The sequence below is a fragment of the Mobula birostris genome, chromosome 4, assembly GCF_030028105.1.
Source record: "Mobula birostris isolate sMobBir1 chromosome 4, sMobBir1.hap1, whole genome shotgun sequence".
In the NCBI taxonomy this organism is placed as follows: Eukaryota; Metazoa; Chordata; class Chondrichthyes; order Myliobatiformes; family Myliobatidae; genus Mobula; species Mobula birostris.
Window position 1 is genome coordinate 189,718,066 of NC_092373.1, and position 21,855 is coordinate 189,739,920.

Sequence of the window (21,855 nt, forward strand, 5' to 3'; positions counted from 1 at the left end):
ACAAAGGGTGTAAAAAACAGAATATAGAATTAGGTAACTTCTGTGCCTAATTAAGTGCCCACCGAATGAATGTTCATGATCTTCTGTTGCTGTAGCCCATCTACTTCAAGGTTTGATGTATTTGCATTCAGAGACGCTCTTCTGCACACCACTATTATAATGGGAATTTATTTGAGTTCCTGTCAGCTTGAACTCGTCTGGCCATTCTCCTATGACCCCGCTCATTAACAAGGCATTTTCACCCACAGAACTTCCTCTCGCTGGATTTTTTGTCTTGTTTTTCACACCACTCTCTGTAAACTCTTAGAGATTGTCATGTATGAAAATCTCAGGAGATCAGCTGTTTCTGCAATACTCAAACCATCCCATCTAGCACCAACAACCATTCCCCATTCAAGATCACTCTAGATCACATTTCTTCCTCATTCTGATGTTTGGTCTGAACAACAACTGAATATCTTGACCTCGTCTGCACGCTTTTGTGCATTGAGTTGCTGCCACATGATTGGCTGATTAAATATTCATGTTAACGAGCAGGGGGTCCACGTGTATTGAATAAAGTGGCACTGAGTGTAGTATCACAGTTACAGGGAAAGTGTTTTGTAGGAAAACAAAAAGGTGCAAGGACTACGATGAAGTAGATTAGGAGGTCAGGTGACATACACAAAATGCTGGAGGAACTCAGCAGGCCGGGCAGCATCTATGGAAAAATGTACAGTCGACGCTTCAGGTCTGCTGAGTTCCTCCAGCATTTGTGTGTGTTGCTTGGATTTCCTCCATCTTCAAATCTTCTCTTGTTTGTGTTGGAGGTCAAGTGTTCATCTTTATTGTAAAACAAGTCAATCTATAAGTCTTATAACAATGGGATAGAAGTAGCCCTTTTTTTTTGGTCACTCACCTCAGTAATATTTTCAGATTTCCTTTTATATCTTTGTTCCAACTTTTATATTTAGTTTTCCCAGGACTTTTTCAACTCTAACATGAGGGAATCTCTTTTTCAGCTCTGACTGGTTTTCTCTTGCAACTGACATCAATCATATGTTTTTCTTTGGTGCTGTTCTTTTGGATATATGATGAAGACTCCAATCCGTGAAGGAAGCCCTGAAGCTATCCAAAATGGCAGGTGTGACACGTTTGGTTCAGAACAAATGTCCTCAACATGTCAAAGGGTTAGGAGCCAAATTTTGCACTGTTAAAATGTGCCACTATTCTCCAGTCACTGAGTGAAAGATTTCAAGGGAATGACAGGCTAGAATATAGTTCTTCCAGCCTAGCTTATTAACATTTGGCTCCCCTCACCCCATTTCCACTCAGAGTTGATCTACTGCCTATAAAGAAGTGTGTAGTCAGCAGTCTTTGGATTCCAGCCCTGTGGCCTGGCTTTGAACCATACTTGACTTCCAAAGATAACAGCTGCCTGGTCCCAATGCTTTCTGCTGTGTTTGCAGTCATTGTATTTTCTACTTTATTAACTTATACTGTTCTGGAGCTGGTGGCTTTCACCGCAATATGGAACATAAGAATAACGAGAGGCAATGCAAATTAAATGGTACCAGGTGGGCAGGTCAGAAAGAGTTGGAAAAAGTCTGGTCAATTTGGTAATGCAGTTAAGAATGATATTAAATAACATTTTGGTAATTAAGTCTTAGTGTACAAACAGAATCATTCTATAGATTTATGAATCATTGATTAAGCCTCAACTGGAGTACTGTGAGCAAATGTGAGCTCTGCAGTTAAGGCAGGATGTTAAAGACTTGATGAGACTACAAAGGAGATCTGCAGTGTCTGTCCCAGAGTGATTCCAGGACCCAAGTTTGATCCTGACCTTGGGTACTGCTCCACAGACTTTGCATGCTCTCTCCGTGAGTGTATGGGTTTTCTCCTGTGCTCTGGCTTCCTCTCATATCCCAAAGATGTGCTGGTGGGTTACGTGGCTACTGCAAATTCCCCATGATGTTGGTCAGTGTCAAAATGAGTACAAAATGAGAGCTCATGGGCATGTGTGAGAGTGCAATTGTTGTTGGGCTGCAAGGAGATAAGGGCAGGTGGAATGGATCAAATGCGATCATTAATAGAACATAGTACAGCACAATACGGGTCCTTCGGTCCACGATGTTGTGCCAATCATTTAAACTCCAAGATTTATCTAACCCTTCTCTCCTACTTAGCCCTCCATTCTTCTATCATTCACATGCCTATCAGAATCAAGTTTAATATCACCGGCCTATGCTGCGAAATTTGTTAACTTTGTGGCAGCATAATGATAAAATACATGATAAACATAGAAAACAATGGAATTACAGTAAATATATATGATGTATGTTCAATAGTTAAGTTAAAATAGGTACTGCAAAAACAGAAATTTAAAAAAAGTTGTGAGGTAGTGTTCATGGTTTAATATCCGTTTAGAAATCAATTGGCAGAGGGGAGGAAGCTGTTGCTGAATCGTTGAGTATGTACTTTAGGTTTCAGCACCTCCTACCTGATGGTAACAATGAGAAGAGGGCACGTCCTGGAATTTACTCACTTAGCCCCATCACCCGTGCCGGGTTTTTCTACAGCCCCTCACTAGTGTCCTCTGTCTTGGGCTCGTGTTTCAAGTTGTCAGCAGGTGTAGCCCATCATTGAAGACCCTTCCTCTCGCAGGGGTGGGGTCTCTGGAGCTTCTGTTGGGACTTCTGTACCTTTAGGTTTTTGAGGGATGGGCTTATTAGCCATGCCCAGCTCTCCTCCTTTCACACTTGGTTTTGGGACTGTCCATGGTGGAGTTATGTGACTATCTAAGAGTTTCTTAAATGACCCTAATTTAGCTGCCTCTACCACAACCTCTGACTGAGAGTTCTACACAACCACCAAGATTTCTGTTTCCTAAAACTGTTCCTATGCTTTATGTTCTTCAGGTCAATGCAAATTACACGAGTAGTGATGGTTGAACCTGAGTCATCAAGGGTGCAAGGCAGCAGCAACACTGGTTCATCAGCTTGCACACCACCAACTAAGTGGGTCGGCAGAATGTCAGGAACGTGAATGAGGCCACATTCAACTGGAGGAACTCAGTAGGTCACGCAGTGTCCATGGAAGGAAATACTCAATGCTTCTGGTTAAGATAATCATCTGGACAGCTTCTATTTAAAAGTTGAAAATAAGGGAGGTTTTCAAAACTACAAAGGGTTTTGGATGAAAAATTAAATTAGTCTATTTCAATGAAATTTTAATCAGTAAAATATATTAATTTAATGATTTATCCATTGTCATTGTATTACAATTGCTCTCCTTCAAGTATTTATTATTTTTCCATCGTGAATTCTTTACTGAACATAATTCTACAATATTCTCAAGCATCTTCCTCCAGATTACCAAGGTCACCCTCCCATCCATTTGTGACATTAAGCAGGAACAAAGGGCTGGAAGCATTTCTGAGGGTCTCTATCACACATCCCACAGTCTCCTTAACCCACTAACATCGGGAAGGAGGTACAGGAGCATCAGAATCAGATTTAATATCACTGGCACACGTCTGAAATTTGTTGCTATGTGGCAGCAATACTTTGCAGTACATAATAAAAACTGTAAATTACAGTAAAAAGTGTGTATATATATATATATATATATATATATATATATATATAAAGAAGTTAAACTAAATAAGTCGTGCAAAAAGAGAAAAAGTGAGGTGGTGTTCATGGGTTCAATGTCCATTCAGAAACCTGATGGCAGAGGGGAAGAAGCTGTTCCTGAATCACTGAGTGTGCGCCTGTATCTCTTTCCTGAGGGTGACAATGAGAAGAGGGCATGTCCTGCATGATGGGAATCCTTAATAATGGATGCTACCTTTTTGAGGCATCCCTCCTTGAAGATGTCCTGGAAGCTGGGAAGGCTATTGCCTGTGATAGAGCTGACTGAGTTTACAACTTTCTGCAGCTTCTTTCGATCCTGTTCACCAAACGGTGATGCAGTCAGTTAGGATGATCCACATGGTACATCTGTAGAGATATCATGACTACCTTGTCACAACAGAGATATCATCACTAGGACAGAGAGCTATTTACTGTACTGTTTACCTGCACTGCGCACTTCACATGTATTTTGAATTATATTTTATTAACTTATTTGTGGTAATATTTTGTTTTACGTCCTGGGTGTGATATATGTTTTAAAAAAAACAGGGGCCAAACTCTGTTTGTCATTTTCATTGCAATCATTCTTCACTTCACAGTCCAGGACCTCCCACAAGGAGTCAAGATTCTCTCTAGCTCAGATGGTGGGGGTGGGGTGGGGCGGCCTCTTTATCCTTAACAGGTTCAAGGCAAAGAACTCCAAAATGCAGTTGACAACATCATTCTCTATAGGACAGATGGGGGGGGGTGTGCTCTTTAACCTTAATAAGTTCAAGGCAAAAAGCAAGGTGTCAACTAGTTTCATCACGGAACTCCAAAATGCAGATAACAATGCCATCGTAGCTCACTCTGAGGAAGATCTACAGTGCATAACAGATGCTTTTGCCAGAGCATACAAGCTCCTGGGACTTGATCTACACATCAAGAAAACACAAATCCTACGCCAGCCTGCTCCAGATCAAGCTCCTAAATCTCCAAACATCTGAGTTGACAATATCCCTCTGGATTACACTGATCACTTCCCATTTCTTGGCAGCCTTCTTTCTTCAAGAGCCAATATTGACCTTGAAATAATTCACAAAATATGCTGAGTGAGTGGAGCTTTTGCCAGGCTGAGAAGATTGAGATTCCAAGACTAACACTAAGCTTCTGGTCTGTAAAGCTATCATCCTTCCCTCCTTGCTATTTGGAGTGTAGTCATGGACAACATACAGCAGGCACATAAAATCACAAGAAACTTACCATCAAAGATTCTGAGAGTTAGCTGGAGGAACAGGCATACTAACCCCATCATCCCAGAGGAAGCTAACATTAACTCTGTAGCCACAATCGTGACTCAACACCAATTGTGGTGGGTCAGCCACAAATTCAGTGTATCTATGATGTTTTACACTTATTGATTTCTGTATGTTACAAGTGTTTGGAATGGCTATATCTATTAAGGAAGTTGTTCTTGCTTGTTTGTCCTGTATTATTATATCCGACGGTTATTACGGATTGTCCTATCTGAATAATGGATCAGTCATAATATATGTTCCATATATACTTATATATTTCATATTCATTCATTGGTTGTATCGTATCTGCTGTTCTGCTTTGTATTCTATTAGCTTGATTGTACCTTTCATTTTGTTTAATGTTCTGCATTGATCCAGTCCAAAGTTCATGTTTATATCTTTCAAAAACAGTTCAACAATTTGAAGTTATTACTTTAACTTTACTGGAGTGTATAATTTCAAATCATCCATGTTTATTATTAGGTTTATTATTATTATTTGTTTCTTTACAGTTTATTGTCTTTCACACATTGGCCATTTTCCCGTCCAGTTAGGTGCAGTCTTTCATTGATTCTATCGTGTTTCTTGTATTTGCTATGAATGCCGCAAAAAAGGAATCTCAGCGTTGTAATATGGTTACTTTATGTTCTTTGGTAATTTATTTTGAACTTTGAAAGGCCTGTTTCTTTGGTCTATGACACTAATTAAAAAAAAATCCTTGCTTTGAATTTCTGCAGGACATCCTCCCTCAGTAACCTCGGCAGATGGGATGCAATGGGTTGCTTTTTGCTGTGTGTGTCAATTATTTCTGTTGGATGAGGATATAAGGGATCCAGCACAAAGACAAGTAAACAGAGTTCAGATACTGATCAGTCATCAGCTGCCTAAAAGGCACTGTGTATTCAAAGGAGTGAAACTAGTCACTAATGTGGCCACGTTCTTAATCTCTTTCTGAAAATGGTGAGAGATTAAAACGGCTCCCTTGGCCAGTCAGGATTCGTATTTTATCTCTGCATAAGTAACCTTTGCTCTCTCATTGCCCCTGACAAAATGACTTGCATAGGAGTATAATAGAGATTGTGTACCACAAGGACAGATTATCATGATACACTACTTAAGGTAACCACCTATTATAGGCATGTAAAGAAATCTTTGCCGCTGAGTTGCAAAGATAAATGTGGCTGTGTGGAAGTGAATATGCCAAAGGGTTTTTTTTGTTCATCCACAACATGAATTGCCTCTCTAATGGGGTAGAAAATTAAGAGCCACATGGCTGTAAAGGTTGAATAACCCTTGGTTCATTACATTTTATCAATTTTGTTCCATTATCTAAATGTTGCAGAAATGCTGGTGGATATTAATAAACCTGAAAATTTAATCTGAAGGCATCTGACCACAAGACCCTACAAAGGATTGTGAGGACCACTGGGGGGTCAACAAGGTCTCTCTTCCACCCATTAGAGATATTTATCAGGGAACATAGCTAACGATTCCTACCATTCATCCAATAATCCCTTTGACCTCCTAATATCTGGTAGGAGGTACTGTAGCATTAGGACAATGACTGTTAGGATGAGAAACAGCTTCTTTCCCCAAACTATAGGACTACTGAACTCTCTGATTTATTTAATCTGTACATAAATAACTTTTCTCTCTCATTGCATAACTGATGACGTTTGAAATGTCAGTAGCGAAGACTGTTTACTTTTTGTTGTGTAGTATTCCACCACATACTATCTAGATACCATTTCAAGACACAACATCCTCATTACCAGGGACAAAGCCATTTTTTCACAGACTGTCATGGACCTCATCTGCTCCAAACTTATAGTCCTTACCCCACTCCACAATATCCACAACATTCCCAACCTGGTCAACAGCTCTTTCAGAGCCCTACAAAATTATTCTGATCAGAATCAGAATCAGGTTTATTATCACCAGCACGTGTCATGAAATTTGTTAACTTAGCAGCAGCAGTTCAATGCAATATATAATATAGAAAAAAATAAATAAATCAATCAATTACAGTATATGTATATTGAATAGATTAAAAATTGTGCAAAAAACAGAAATAATATATATTAAGAAAGTGAGGTAGTGTCCAAGGGTTTAATGTCCATTTAGGAATCAGATGACAGAGGGAAGAAGCTGTTCCCGAATCGCTGAGTGTGCACCTTCAGGCTTCTGTACCTCCTACCTGATGGTAACAGTGAGAAAAGGGCATACCCTGGGTGCTGGGGCTCCTTAATAATGGACGCTGCCTTTCTGAGACACCACTCCTTCAAGATGTCCTGGGTACTTTGTAGACGAGTACCCAAAATGGAGCCGACTACATTTACAACCCTCTGCAACTACTTTTGGTCCTGTGCAGTAGCCTCCCCCCCCCCCGCATACCAGACAGTGATGCAACCTGTCATAACTGTATCCACATGTTGGGACCAGGTTAGGTCCTCAGAGATCTTGACATCCAGGAACTTGAAACAGCTCACTCTCTCCACTTCTGATCCCTCTATGAAGATTGTTATGTGTTCCTTCGTCTTACCCTTCCGTGAAGTCCACAATCAGCTCTTTTGTCTGACTTACGTTGAATTCCAGGTTGTTGCTGCAACACCACTCCTTTAGTTGGCATATCTCACTCCTGTACATCTGCTTGTCACCACCTGAGATGCTACTAACAGTGGTTGGATCATCAGCAAATTTATAGATGGTATTTGAGCTATGCCTAGCCACACACTCTTGGGTATAGAGAGAATAGAGCAGTGGACTAAGCACACACCCCTGAGGTGCACCAGTGTTAATTGTCAGTGGGGGGGGGACATGTTATCACCAATCCACACAGATTGTGGTCTTCCAGTTAGGAAGTCGAAGATCCAATTGCAGAGGGAGGTACAGAGGCCCAGGTTCGGCAACTTCTCAATCAGAATTGTTGGAATGATATAATTAAATGCTGAACTATAATCGATGGATAGCATCCTGATGTAGGTGTTTGTGTTGTCCAGGTGGTCAAAAGCCATGTGAAGAGCCATTGAAGAGCCAATGTTGAAGAATCTCAGCCTGAAACATTGACTGTTTATTCATTGCCATGGCTGCTGTGTGATTTGCTGATTTCCTCCAGTATTTTGTGTGTTCGGCGTTTGTTAATATTTTCAATTATCCAAGCCATACCCTGCTCCCCCACCAAACCACCTCCCACTGGGAGGGCCCTCATTGAGAATTGCTTCAACCAGCTATGTTCCCCCTCCACCCTCCCCTGTGGATCAAACCTGTTCTCATATCAGGGTGCAAACACAAGGAAATCTGCAGATGCCGGAAATTCAAGCAACACACATAAAAAATACTAGTGAACACAGCAGGCCAGGCAGCATCTCTAGGAAGAGGTACAGTCGATGTTTCGGGCTGAGACCCTTCGTCAGGACTAACTGAAAGAAGAGACAGTAAGAGATTTGAAAATGCGAGGGGGAGGGGGGATCCAAAATGATAGGAGAAGACAGGAGGGGAAAGGGATGGAGCTAAGAGCTGGAAAGTTGATCGGCAAAAGGTATACGAGGCTGGAGGTGGGAGAGGATCATGGGACAGGAGGCCTAGGAAGAAAGAAAGGGGGAGGGGAGCCCAGAGGATGGGAAAGGAATTACAGTGAGAGGGACAGAGAGAAAAAAGAGAAAATAAATAAATAAATAAATAAATAAATAAATAGATAAATAGATAAATAAATAGATAAATAAATAAATAAATAGATAGATAAATAGATAAATAAATAAATAAATAAGGGATGGGGTACGAAGGGGAGGTGGAGCATTAACGGAAGTTAGAGAAGTCAATGTTCATGCCATCAGGTTGGAAGCTACCCAGACAGAATATAAGGTATTGTTCCTCCAACCTGAGTGTGGCTTCATCTTGACAGTAGAGGAGGCCATGGATAGACATATCAGAATGGGAATGGGACGTGGAATTAAAATATGTGGCCACTGGAAGATCCTGCCTCCTCTACTGTCAAGATGAAGCCACACTCAGGTTGGCTGATGGTAACGGTGAGAAAACATAGAAACATAGAAAATAGGTGCAAGAGTAGGCCATTCGGCCCTTCGAGCCTGCACCGCCATTTATTATGATCATGGCTGATCATCCAACTCGGAACCCTGCACCAGCCTTCCTTCCATACCCCCTGATCACTGTAGCCACAAGGGCCATATCTAACTCCCTCTTAAATATAGCCAATGAACTGGCCTCAACTGTTTCCTGTGGCAGAGAATTCCACAGATTCACCACTCTCTGTGTGAAGAAGTTTTTCCTAATCTCGGTCCTAAAAGGCTTCCCCTTTATCCTCAAACTGTGACCCCTCGTTCTGGACTTCCCCAACATCGGGAACAATCTTCCTGCATCTAGCCTGTCCAATTCCTTTAGGATTTTATACGTTTCAATCAGATCCCCCCTCAATCTTCTAAATTCCAACGAGTACAAGCCCAGTTCATCCAATCTTTCTTCATTTGAAAGTCCTGCCATCCCAGGAATCAATCTGGTGAAGCTTCTTTGTACTCCCTCTATGGCAAGGTTGTCTTTCCTCAGATTAGGGGACCAAAACTGCATACAATACTCCAGGTGTGGTCTCACCAAGGCCTTGTACAACTGCAGTAGTACCTCCCTGCTCCTGTACTCGAATCCTCTCGCTATAAATGCCAGCATACCATTCGCCTTTTTCACCGCCTGCTGTACCTGCATGCCCACTTTCAATGACTGGTGTATAATGACACCCAGGTCTCGTTGCACTTCCCCTTTTCCTAATCGGCCACCGTTCAGATAATAATCTGTTTTCCTATTTTTGCCACCAAAGTGGATAACTTCACATTTATCCACATTAAATTGCATCTGCCATGAATTTGCCCACTCACCCAACCTATCCAAGTCACCCTGCATCCTCTTAGCATCCTCCTCACAGCTAACACTGCCGCCCAGCTTCGTGTCATCCGCAAACTTGGAGATGCTGCATTTAATTCCCTCATCCAAGTCATTAATATATATTGTAAACAACTGGGGTCCCAGCACTGTGCCTTGCGGTACCCCACTAGTCACTGCCTGCCATTCTGAAAAGGTCCCGTTTATTCCCACTCTTTGCTTCCTGTCTGCTAACCAATTTTCTATCCACATCAATACCTTATCCCCAATACCGTGTGCTTTAAGTTTGCACACTAATCTCCTGTGTGGGACCTTGTCAAAAGCCTTTTGAAAATCCAAATATACCACATCCACTGGTTCTCCCCTATCCACTCTACTAGTTACATCCTCAAAAAATTCTATGAGATTCGCCAGACATGATTTTCCTTTCACAAATCCATGCTGACTTTGTCCGATCGTGTCACCGCTTTCCAAATGTGCTGTTATCACATCCTTGATAACTGACTCCAGCAGTTTCCGCACCACCGATGTTAGGCTAACCGGTCTATAATTCCCCGGTTTCTCTCTCCCTCCTTTTTTAAAAAATGGGGTTACATTAGCCACCCTCCAATCCTCGGGAACTAGTCCAGAATCTAACGAGTTTTGAAAAATTATCACTAATGCATCCACTATTTCTTGGGCTACTTCCTTAAGCACTCTAGGATGCAGACCATCTGGCCATGGGGATTTATCTGCCTTTAATCCCTTCAATTTACCCAACACCACTTCCCTACTAACATGTATTTCTCTCAGTTCCTCCATCTCACTGGACCCTTTGTCCCCTACTATTTCTGGAAGATTATTTATGTCTTCCTTAGTGAAGACAGAACCAAAGTAATTATTCAATTGGTCTGCCATGCCCTTGCTCCCCATAATCAATTCACCTGTTTCTGTCTGTAGGGGACCTACATTTGTCTTTACCAGTCTTTTTCTTTTTACATATCTATAAAAGCTTTTACAGTCAGTTTTTATGTTCCCTGCCAGTTTTCTCTCATAATCTTTTTTCCCCTTCCTAATTAAGCCCTTTGCCCTCCTCTGCTGAACTCTGAATTTCTCCCAGTCCTCAGGTGAGCCACTTTCTCTGGCTAATTTGTATGCTTCTTCTTTGGAATTGATACTATCCCTAATTTCTCTTGTCAGCCACGGGTGCACTACTTTCCTTGATTTATTCTTTTGCCAAACTGGGATGAACAATTGTTGTAGTTCATCCATGCAATCCTTAAATACTTACCATTGCATATCCACCGTCAATCCTTTAAGTGTCATTTGCCAGTCTATCTTAGCTAATTCACGTCTCATACCTTCAAAGTTACCCCTCTTTAAGTTCAGAACCTTTGTTTCTGAATTAATTATGTCACTCTCCATCTTAATGAAGAATTCCACCATATTATGGTCACTCTTACCCAAGGGGCCTCTCACGACAAGATTGCTAATTAACCCTTCCTCATTGCTCAAAACTCAGTCTAGAATAGCCTGCTTTCTAGTTGGTTCCTCGAGATGTTGGTTCAAAAAACCATCCCGCATACATTCCAAGAAATCCTCTTCCTCAGCACCTTTACCAATTTGGTTCACCCAATCTACATGTAGATTGAAGTCACCCATTATAACTGCTGTTCCTTTATTGCACACATTTCTAATTTCCTGTTTAATACCATCTCCGACCTCACTACTACTGTTAGGTGGCCTGTACACAACTCCCACCAGCGTCTTCTGCCCCTTAGTGTTACGCAGCTCTACCCATATCGATTCCACATCTTCCCGGCTTATGTCCTTCCTTTCTATTGTGTTAATCTCATCTTTAACCAGCAACACCACCCCACCTCCCCTTCCTTCATGTCTATGCCTCCTGAATATTGAATATCCCTGAACGTTGAGCTCCCATCCTTGGTCACCCTGGAGCCATGTCTCTGTGATCCCAACTATATCATAATCATTAATAACAATCTGCACTTTCAATTCATCCACCTTGTTATAAATGCTCCTTGCATTGACACACAAAGCCTTCAGGCGCTCTTTTACAACTCTCTTAGCCCTTATACAATTATGTTGAAAAGTGGCCCTTTTTGATGCTTGCCCTGGATTTGTCGGCCTGCCACTTTTACTTTTCTCCTTACTACTTTTTGCTTCTACCCTCACTTTACACCCCTCTGCCTCTCTGCACTGGTTCCCATCCCCCTGTAGTGAACTAACCTCCTCACACCTAGCCTCTTTAATTTGATTCCCACCCCCCAACCATTCTAGTTTAAAGTCACCTCAGTAGCCCTCGCTAATCTCCCTGCCAGGATATTGGTCCCCCTAGGATTCAAGTGTAACCCGTCCTTTTTGTACAGGTCACGCCTGCACCAAAAGAGGTCCCAATGATCCAAAAACTTGAATCCCTGCCTCCTGCTCCAATCCCTCAGCCACGCATTTATCCCCCACCTCATCACATTCCTACTCTCACTGTCGCGTAGCACAGGTAGTAATCCCGAGATTACTACCTTTGCGGTCCTTTTCCTCAACTCCCTTCCTAGCTCCCTATATTCTCCTTTCAGGATCTCTTCCCTTTTCCTACCTATGTCATTGGTACCTATATGTACCACGACCTCTGGCTCCTCACCCTCCCACTTCAGGATATCTTGAACACGATCAGAAATATCCCGGACCCTGGCACCAGGGAGGCAAACTACCAGCCGGGTCTCTGGGTGCATGCCCTGGGTGCTGGAGGTCTTTAATAATGGACGCTGCCTTTCTGAGACACCACTTCCTAAAGATTTCCTGGATACTTTGTAGGCTAGTACCCAAGATGGAGCTGACTAGATTTACAACCTTCTGCAGCTTCTTTCGGTCCTGTGCAGTAGCCCCTCCATACCAGACAGTGATGCAGCCTGTCAGAATGCTCTCCACGGTGCAACTATAGAAGTTTTTGAGTGTATTTGTTGACGTGCCAAACCGCTTCAAACTCCTAATGAAGTATAGCCGCTGTCTTGCCTTCTTTATGACTACATCAATAATCTGTCTAAGTCCTTCTGCATCCTACCTGTTTCTTCAACACTACCTGCCCTGCACCAATCTTCATATCATCTGCAAACTTGGCAATAAAGCCATCTATCTCATCATCTAAATCATTTATACACAGCATAAGAAGAAGTGGTCCTAACATCGACCCCTGTGGAATACCACTAGTCACTGGCAGCCAACCAGAAAAAGATCCTTTTTTTCCCACTCACTGCCTCCTACCAATCAGCCAATGCTCTAAGCATGTTAGTAACTTTCCTGCAATACCATAAGCTCCTAACTTGGTAAGCATCCTCATGTGTGGCACCGTGTCAAAGGCATCTCTGTAAGTTTTTAAATCCTCTATCTTCTCACTAATTTTTGCTTTGTTGTGTGCCCTTTCTTTTGCTTCTGCAATTGCTTTGATTTCCCTCGTCAGCCATGGTTGTACTATTTCACCATTTGAGTACTTCTTCATTTTTGGAATACACATGTCCTGCACCTTCCTCATTTTTCCCAGAAACACACGGCATTGCTGCTCTGCTTTTCCTGTGATGACCTGGGTGGTATCCATCACATTTTGTAGACCTTTCTGTATTGCTATTAGTACCTGTAGTATACTAGTACTCCTAGGTCTCTTCGTTTCACAATACTTCCTAGGGCCCTGCCATTCACTGTGTTCGTCCTGCCCTGGTTTAACTTCCAAAAATTACTCACTTAGCTCTTTGTCTAAATTTAATACCATCTGCTATTCCCTTACCTAGTTTCCTAGTGATCTAGGTTTTGCTGTGACCTTCAACAACCTTCTTCATTTATCATGCTATCCATAATGTCATCCAAATTAATATATATGATGAACAGCGGACCCTGCACCAATCCTTGCATCTCACCACAGGCCACTCACCCCTCCAGCTCACCGCAGGCCACCAATCCCTGTATCTCACTATGGGCCACCGATACCTCCAGCTCCTTCTTTATCAGATGTTTAAAGGAATCACCAGGTAAGCTGCAAATGAATCACCCAGGCATGCCCATCCACAGACCTTCGGCTGGTAACTGGGATGAGTATAGATATCTTGTTGGCCAGCATGGGCATTGTGTGCCCGATGGCCTATTTCTCTGCTCTACAGTATGATTCTAAGACCAGGAAGGAAAGAATTAAAATTTGGAAGATGGATATGGAGATTGGATCTTTAGGTTCTGTGTGGAGATAACTGTTGTTTCCGGTGGAGTTTTATGAAAAACCCAGCTGCTATGATTTAGTATCACATTGGCAAATGTTTGATGAAGAGAATGCTGATTCAGTGGAAGAATCCAATCTGGTTACTATGTCCATGCTCATTCACTTGTTATGAAAGGTCACTGAGCTTAAACATTCTCTCACTGCAGGTATTCTGCTGGGCATGTTCAGCTTTTTCCGTTCTTATTTTAGTTAGCCAGTTATTGTTTCTTAGAAGTTTCTCTGCCGCAGATTTTTCCTGAGATCCTCCATCAGTAGTATTCCTGCTCTACCTTACTCCATACTGAGCAGAAACAGGGTCTTCCTGGTTTCGTTTCTTATGCAGTACACAGTACACAGTGGGACCATGTGGCTGAAATAATATGCCAGGAAATTCATCTCCTCACCTACTGTGTGTTGAGAAAAAAAAACTCATTGTTATTTTATCCATGAACCTAAGGTGCATGAGAACAGCTTCAACAAAGTCCTGAAGTCACGTGTGTTGCTAACTGCAATGCTGCTGATTAAATGTGCATGACAGGTTAATCCTGCATCTTTAATTAAAGAGCATCTAACAAATCCAGGCTTCCAGCTCCATGTTTTATCCTGCAGAGATCATCTGTAATTGCAGTTCATTAAATTTAAATCTATCTCCTCTGTCATATAACATGAGGGTGAGTTAATTTACAAACAACGCAAAGCTGATGCTTTCCAATACTCCCCTATCAGGGAATGTTTAATGAGAACACTTGTGGCTCGTCATAGCCCTTCTGAGGAGAAAGTCCCCCCAGCGTTAACTTCCTGTACTTCTGGTTGCTTCAGGGTATCGTCAGTTAAAACCTTCTGCTGACTGGTGGCAGCCCTTGGATTTCCAAGAGGGTTTCTTAATAGAACTGGGTAATGCCATTTCGATTTGAAGAATCCATACTAGAAAATAGAATTGGGTGTGTCCATGAATGCAAGCTGATTCTACCATTTAGTCTGAGTTAGTTATCTGACTTATGCCCTGTGAGGGTCATTTTTAATCATACCACTTAAAACAAAGTTCAAAGTTAATTCATTTCAAGAGGACTAGAATACAAGAGCAGGGATGTGATGCTGAGGCTTTATAAGGCACTGGTGAGGCCGCACCTTGAGTATCGTGAACAGGATCAGCTATGATTGAATGGCAGAGCAGACTCGATGGGCCAGGTGGCCTAATTCTGCTCTTATGTCTTACGGTCTTATGATCTAAATTACCTGAGTACATATACTACCTTGAGATTAATTTTCTTGCAGGCATTTGCAAGAAAATAAAGAGAGACATTTGAATTTATGAAAACCTATAAATAATAAAGATTGATAATCAATGTACAAAAGAAGACAAATTGTGCGAATAAAAAAATAAGCAAATAATACTGAGAACATGAATTGTAGAACAAGAATTATGGTTAATAATAATAAAATTAAAAAGTTTGTTGCATGCCAGAGATGGTACTACCTCATAAATAAATACTGAAATATAAATAATTCTATTGAGCCTACAGCAATCTTGTGTTAACCACTGTGATTCTATCTTTTAATTCTCAATTTCTTCCAGTCTCCTATTGCTTCCAGATTTGAAACATTCCAAGATGTTAATCCTATTTCTAAGTATAACAATTGTTATTACATTGATAATCTTCTGCATGAGCATTGGTCACACCATTGTTTATAATATTCCTGGAGCATAATCTGGATCAGCTGGAAAAATGGGCTGAAAATGGCAGATGGAATTTATGTAGACAGGTATAAGATGTTGCAATATGGGAGGACATAACAGGCTAGGACTCTTACTGTGAATGGTAGGACACTGAGGAGTGTAGTATAAAAGAGGGATCAGGGATTAATTTCTTGAGAAGAAATATAACAGGTAGATAGGGTCATAATGAGAACCATTGGCACATTGGCTTTCATAAATCAGAGAACTGAGTACAGGAATTGGAATGTTATTATGAAGTTGTATAAGATGTTAGTGAGGTCTAATTTGGAGCACTGGGTGCAGCTCTAGTCACCTACCTACAGTAAAGTTATCTAAAAGATTGAAAGAATTCATAGAAACTTATAAAGATGATTCTGGGACTTGAGGGACAGAGTTATGGCGAAAAGTTGAACAGTTTTGAACTTTATTCCCACGACTGTAGGAGAATGAGGGGAGATTTGATACTGGTACAGAAAATTATAAGTACAGACGGAGTTAATGCATGAAACATTTTCTACTGAGGCAGTATAAAACTGGGACTAGATGTCATAGGTCAAAAGTGAAAGGTGAAAAAGTTAAGGGGAACCTGAGGAGGAACTTCTTCAATCAGAGGGTGGTGAGATTGTGGAACAAGCTGCCAGCGGAAGTGGTGGATACAGGTTCTATTGCAACATTTAACAGAGGTTTGAAAAAGTACCATGGGTATGGAGTGTACTGTGAGAGCAGCCATTGTGTGATTGGGCCAGTGTTAGTGGGGAATTGAGGCGTTGGCTCATCGAGACTTTAGTGAGAAGAGACATGGAATGTGGGTAGATGTTTTAAATTATTTATTCTTTGCTTTTTATTGCACATTCAGAGAAGTGGGGATACAAGGCAGGATAGTGGATTGCTCCTCTTGTGGGGTGTGAAAAGGCAGGAGATCTCCAGTGTCCTTAGTTTGTAAGAGGTGCACTCAGCTGCTGCTACTGACAAACTGAATTAAGGAGCTGGAGCTGGAACTCAGTGAACTCTGGATCAGTCGAGTGGTTGAGGGGTTGATAGACAGGGCATACAGGAAGACATTTACACCCAAGGTGCAAGGCACAGCTTACTGGGTGACCCTGAGGGGGAAAGGGGATAGGCAGCCAGTGCAGAGTACTCCTGAACCATTCTGCTCAACAGCAGGTATACAGCTTTGGATACTGTTGGTGGAGTGGGGTGGGGGAGGTGATGACATGGCAGGGGAAAGCCACAGCATTCAGGTCTCTAGCATTGAGCCTGGCTCTGAGACTCAGAAGGGAAGTGGGAGATGAGGCGATCTGTAGTTGGTTAGGGGAACAGAAAGGCTCTGTGGATGAGACTGAGATTCTCAGATGGCATGTTGCCTCCTTTGTGCCAGCGTCATAAACATCTCGGGTCGAGCCACAGCATTTTTAATTGGGAGGGCGAGCAGCCAGAAGTAGTGGTCTATGTTGTTACCAGGATGGGTAAGAGGAGTGATGAGGTCCTGCAAAGTGAGTTCAGGGAGTTAGGTGCTAAATTAAAGGACAGGACCTCCAAGGTTGAGATCTCAAGATTACTATCCACGATGCGTGCCACTGAGGCCAGAAAAAGGAAGTTCATAAACATGACTAAAGAGTTGGTGTAGGAGGGAGGGCATAGGATTTTTGGATCATTGGGCTCTGTTCCAGGGAAGGTGGGACCTGTACAGAAGGGAAGGTTTACACCTGAATTGGCGGTGAACTAAAATCCTAGCGGGAAGCTTTGCCAGTTCTGCACAGAGGGTTTAAACTAGAGTTGTAGGGAGATGGGAATTAGAGCTCCAGTACAGATAGTGAAATACTTGTGGAGAAAGATGTTATTAAGCCTACATGCAAAGTCAGGAAGCAAAAGGTCAAGCATGATGGGACTAATGATTTGAGCTGCAAATATTTAAATCCGAGGAAAGGTGGATGAGCCTAGAACACGGATCAGCACATGGAATTATTATATTGTAGTCATTAGTAAGACTTGGTTGCAAGAGGGGCAGGACTGGAAGCTCAATGTTCTGGTTTTCTGTTGTTTTAGACATTATAGAGTGGGAGGGGTGTTCTTACCAGTTAGGGAAAATCTTAAGGCAGTGCTCAGTCAGGGCAGACTGGAGAACTTGCCTAGTGTGACTTTAGAGACACAACTGAGGAATAAAAAATATATGGGTTGATATCATAGACCACCCAACAGTCCATGGGATTTAGAGGAGCAAATTTGTGGAGAGATAACAGACTGTTGCAAGAAACATAATGTTGTGATAGTAGGTGATTTTAGTTTTCCATTAATTGTCTGAGATTCCCATACTGTAGAAGAACTGGATGGGAAAGAGTTTGTGAAGTTTGTTCAAGAAAGTTTCCTTAATCAGTACATAGAGGTCCCAACTAGAGAGAGTGTGATACTAGATTTCCTATTAGGGAATGGAACAGGACAAGTGACAGAAGTTTGTATAGGAGAACACGTTACATCTAGTGATCATAATGCCATTGGTTTCAAGGTAATTATGGAAAAGTATGGTTCTGGTCCTCAGCTTAAGATTTTAAATTGGAGAAAGGCCAACTCTGATGGTGTCAGAAAGGATTTGACAAGTGTGGATTAGCGCAGGTTGTCTTCTGACAAAGGTGTACTTGGTAAGCGGGAGGCCCTCAAAAGTGAAATGTTAAGAGCACAAAATAAAAGAAGGTTGATAGGTTCTTAATTACTGTGACAGGTTACAGGAAAAAGGCAGCAGAATGGAGTTGAAAAAGAAATGGATCAGCCAAGATGAAATGGCAGAGCAGACTCGATAGGCCAAATAAACTAATTCTGCTCCTATGCTATATGATCTTATGGTATAACATGTGGGAAGTGCATGATGGCTCTTGGCCTGTACTCGCTGAAGTTCAGAAGAATGATGAGGATCTCATTGAAATCGATCAAAATTTGAAAGGCCTAGATAGAGTAGATGTGGAGAGGATGTTTACAGTAGGAGGGGAGTCTAGGATCAGAGGGCACAGCCTCAGAATACAAGGATATCCCTTTACAACAGAGGGTGTTGAATCTGTGGAATTCATTGTCACAGACAGCTGTGGAGCTAAGTCATCAGGTATATTTAAAGCAGAGATAGTTAGCTTCTCAATTATTTAGGACATCAAAGGTCACAGGGAGAAGGCAGAAGAATATGGTTGAGAGGGATAATAAATCAGCCATGATGGAATGGTGGAGCAGACTCAATGGCTGAACGGCCTAATTCTGCTTCTCTGTCTTATGGTCTCATGATTCAGGTTAGTGTACAAGTTTTTTCTTGATTTAGAGATACAGCACGTTAACAGGCCATTCCGTCCCAACAAGCCAATTATACCCATGTAACCAACTAACCTCCTAACATTTACATCTTTGGAATGTGTGAGGAAATCAGAGCATTCTGAAGAAACTCACATGGCCACAGCAAGAGCATATAAATTCTTTACATACCATAGCAGGAATTGAACCGGGGTCACTCACACTGTAAAACGCTGGCATTAAATGCTACGTTACCGAGGCACCCAACCTGTTGAAGTACGTCATCTCTTTAACACCCAACAGGGGAAACCTATCACTTGTTTAAGAAAAGATCTCTGTTCAAAGGCCCAACCACTCTCTATTTCCATTTTTGACTTATTTATTGTTAGTTGTGACAAATGCCCGAGCTTGGAGGGATTGGGTTAAGAGTGAAAATGGATACATGGTTGCTGTGCTTTTAAGACCTGTTGCTGAAAAATGATCTCTCCACAGATGCTCACCAACCCACTGTGTGTTTCTAACATTTTCTACTTTTCTTTCAGATCTCCAACAGCTGCTCTTTTTTGCTTTTCAATTAACAAATCCCCTTTTAATCCCTCCTCCTGCTCCTGACAGTTTTCTATTTATGTCATGTAATTGCTTCCAATGCTACAGTACTTACACTCAGCGGCAATGTACTTGGTACATCCTGTACCTAACAAAATGGCCACTGAGTGTATGTTCATGGTCTTCTGCTGTTAAAGCCCAAGGTTCAACATGCTTTTCCCCAGGGCTGAGATGGCTAGCACGAGAGGGCATAGTTTTAAGGTGCTTGGAAGTAGGTACAGAGGAGATGTCAGGGGTAGGTTTTTACGCAGAGTGGTGAGTGTGTGGAATGGGCTGCCAGCGACGGTGCTGGAGGCGGAAATGATAGGGTCTTTTAAGAGACTCCCTGGATGGAGCTTAGAAAAGTAGAGGGTTATGGATAAGCCTAGGTAGTTCTAAGGTAAGGACATGTTCAGCACAGCTTTGTGGGCCAAAGGGCCTGTATTGTGCTGTAGGTTTTCTATGGTTCATATGTTTCTCTGCTGTGTATTCAGAGATGCTCTTCTGCACACCACATTTGCAATGTGTGGTTATCTGAGTTACTGCTGCTTTCCTGTCAGCTTGAACCTGTCTGGCCATTCTGCTCTGACCTCTCTCATTAACAAGGTATTTTCACCCACAGAACTGCCATTCACTAGATGCTTTTTTGTGTCTCGCGCCATTCTTTGAAAACTCAAAAGACTGTTGTGCGTGAAATCCCAGGGGATCAGCAGCTTATGAGATATCCAAACGACCTCTTTGGACAAGCAACAATTATTTTATGGTCAAGGTCACTTAGAACACATTACTTCCCCTTCTGGTGTTTGGACTGAACAACAAGTGAATGTCTGCATGACCATGCCTGCATGCTTTTATGCATTGAGTGGCTCACATGATTGGCTGATTAGATATTTGCATTAATGAGCGGGTTTACAGGTGTACCTAATAAAGTGACTGTATGTCCAGCTCAGTCCAGCCTCCTCCCTGATCTGCTGCAAAAAATGGATGCAGATGCTGGGAATTCCCAATGAGAATTATGACTCACACAAGTCCGTGGATGCTGGAATCTAGGACCATGAACAAGGTGCTGAAGAGTTCAATTGCAGTGTCTATGGAGGGACGGTCATTATTTTGGGTTGAGACCCTCCATCCTGACTTTAACATGTCTAACATAAAGGAGGGTTCAGTATTCTAAAAGGAGAGCCTAGATCAATATCCTAAAGAGAAAGCAAATTAAAAGCTTAGTCCTGCACTGGGACATTTTTATTTTATTTATTTTTACAAATGTTTGTAACTTTTTATTTATTTGGCAATAGAGAGCCCTTTCTGCCCTTCGAGCCACAGCGCCCCAGCAATCCCGACAGACCAGGTTAACCCTAACCTAATCACAGGACAATTTACAATACCAAGTACCCTACCCTTTAGACTATGGGAGGATACTGGAGCACCCGAGGGAAACCCACACACTCCACAGGGAGGACATTCAGAGACTCCTTACAGAGCAGCACCAGAATTGAACTCCAAACTCTGGAACACTCCGAGTTGTAATAGCGTCAGACTAGATATGGCACCCAAAATACAGCTGCCATCATTATGACAGTGTATAATAAGGGTGATATTCAAAGGTTAGAGAGAAGAGCATTGCTGAGAATCATTTCAAGCAACATAGCCATCATGCCCAAAGTTGAAAAAAGGCACATTGTAAAGACAGGTCGCATTTCATATCTTATTTACTACTACACAAAAGACCATGACCTACAGGTCCAACCAACACTTTTGGTCTGTAGAGTAGTTATTGCCCACACTGCATTAGAAGATATGGATCCCTGATCGGCCTCTACAGCCACCTGAAGACCCATCAGTAGACAACCCCTCAGGAGAACATTGACTCGACTCGAGCGATTGTACTATTACTACTACTACTACTACACTGAAGGAAACTGTTCAAACCATGAGATCCGAACAGAACAATTCCATGAATCCCCACTCTCCTCTCTTCTTACTTCCCTGTAGCTTATTCCCTCTCACATATCCATCAACCCTCCTTTGACTCTCTGTGGACCTAACTACATAGCAGTTAACAGACAGGAAGATCTTTGGGGTGTGGGGAAAACCAAGGCATCCAGCAGAAACCTGAGTGGTCACAGGAAGAATGGGCAAAGTCCACACAGGTAGCATCTGAGTCAGGATTACCCAGCTCCCTGGAACTACAAGGCAAGGCATCAACATTAACTTCTCCATCACCCACATTTTGCAATTTTAACTCCACTCTCTTTACGGTGGAAC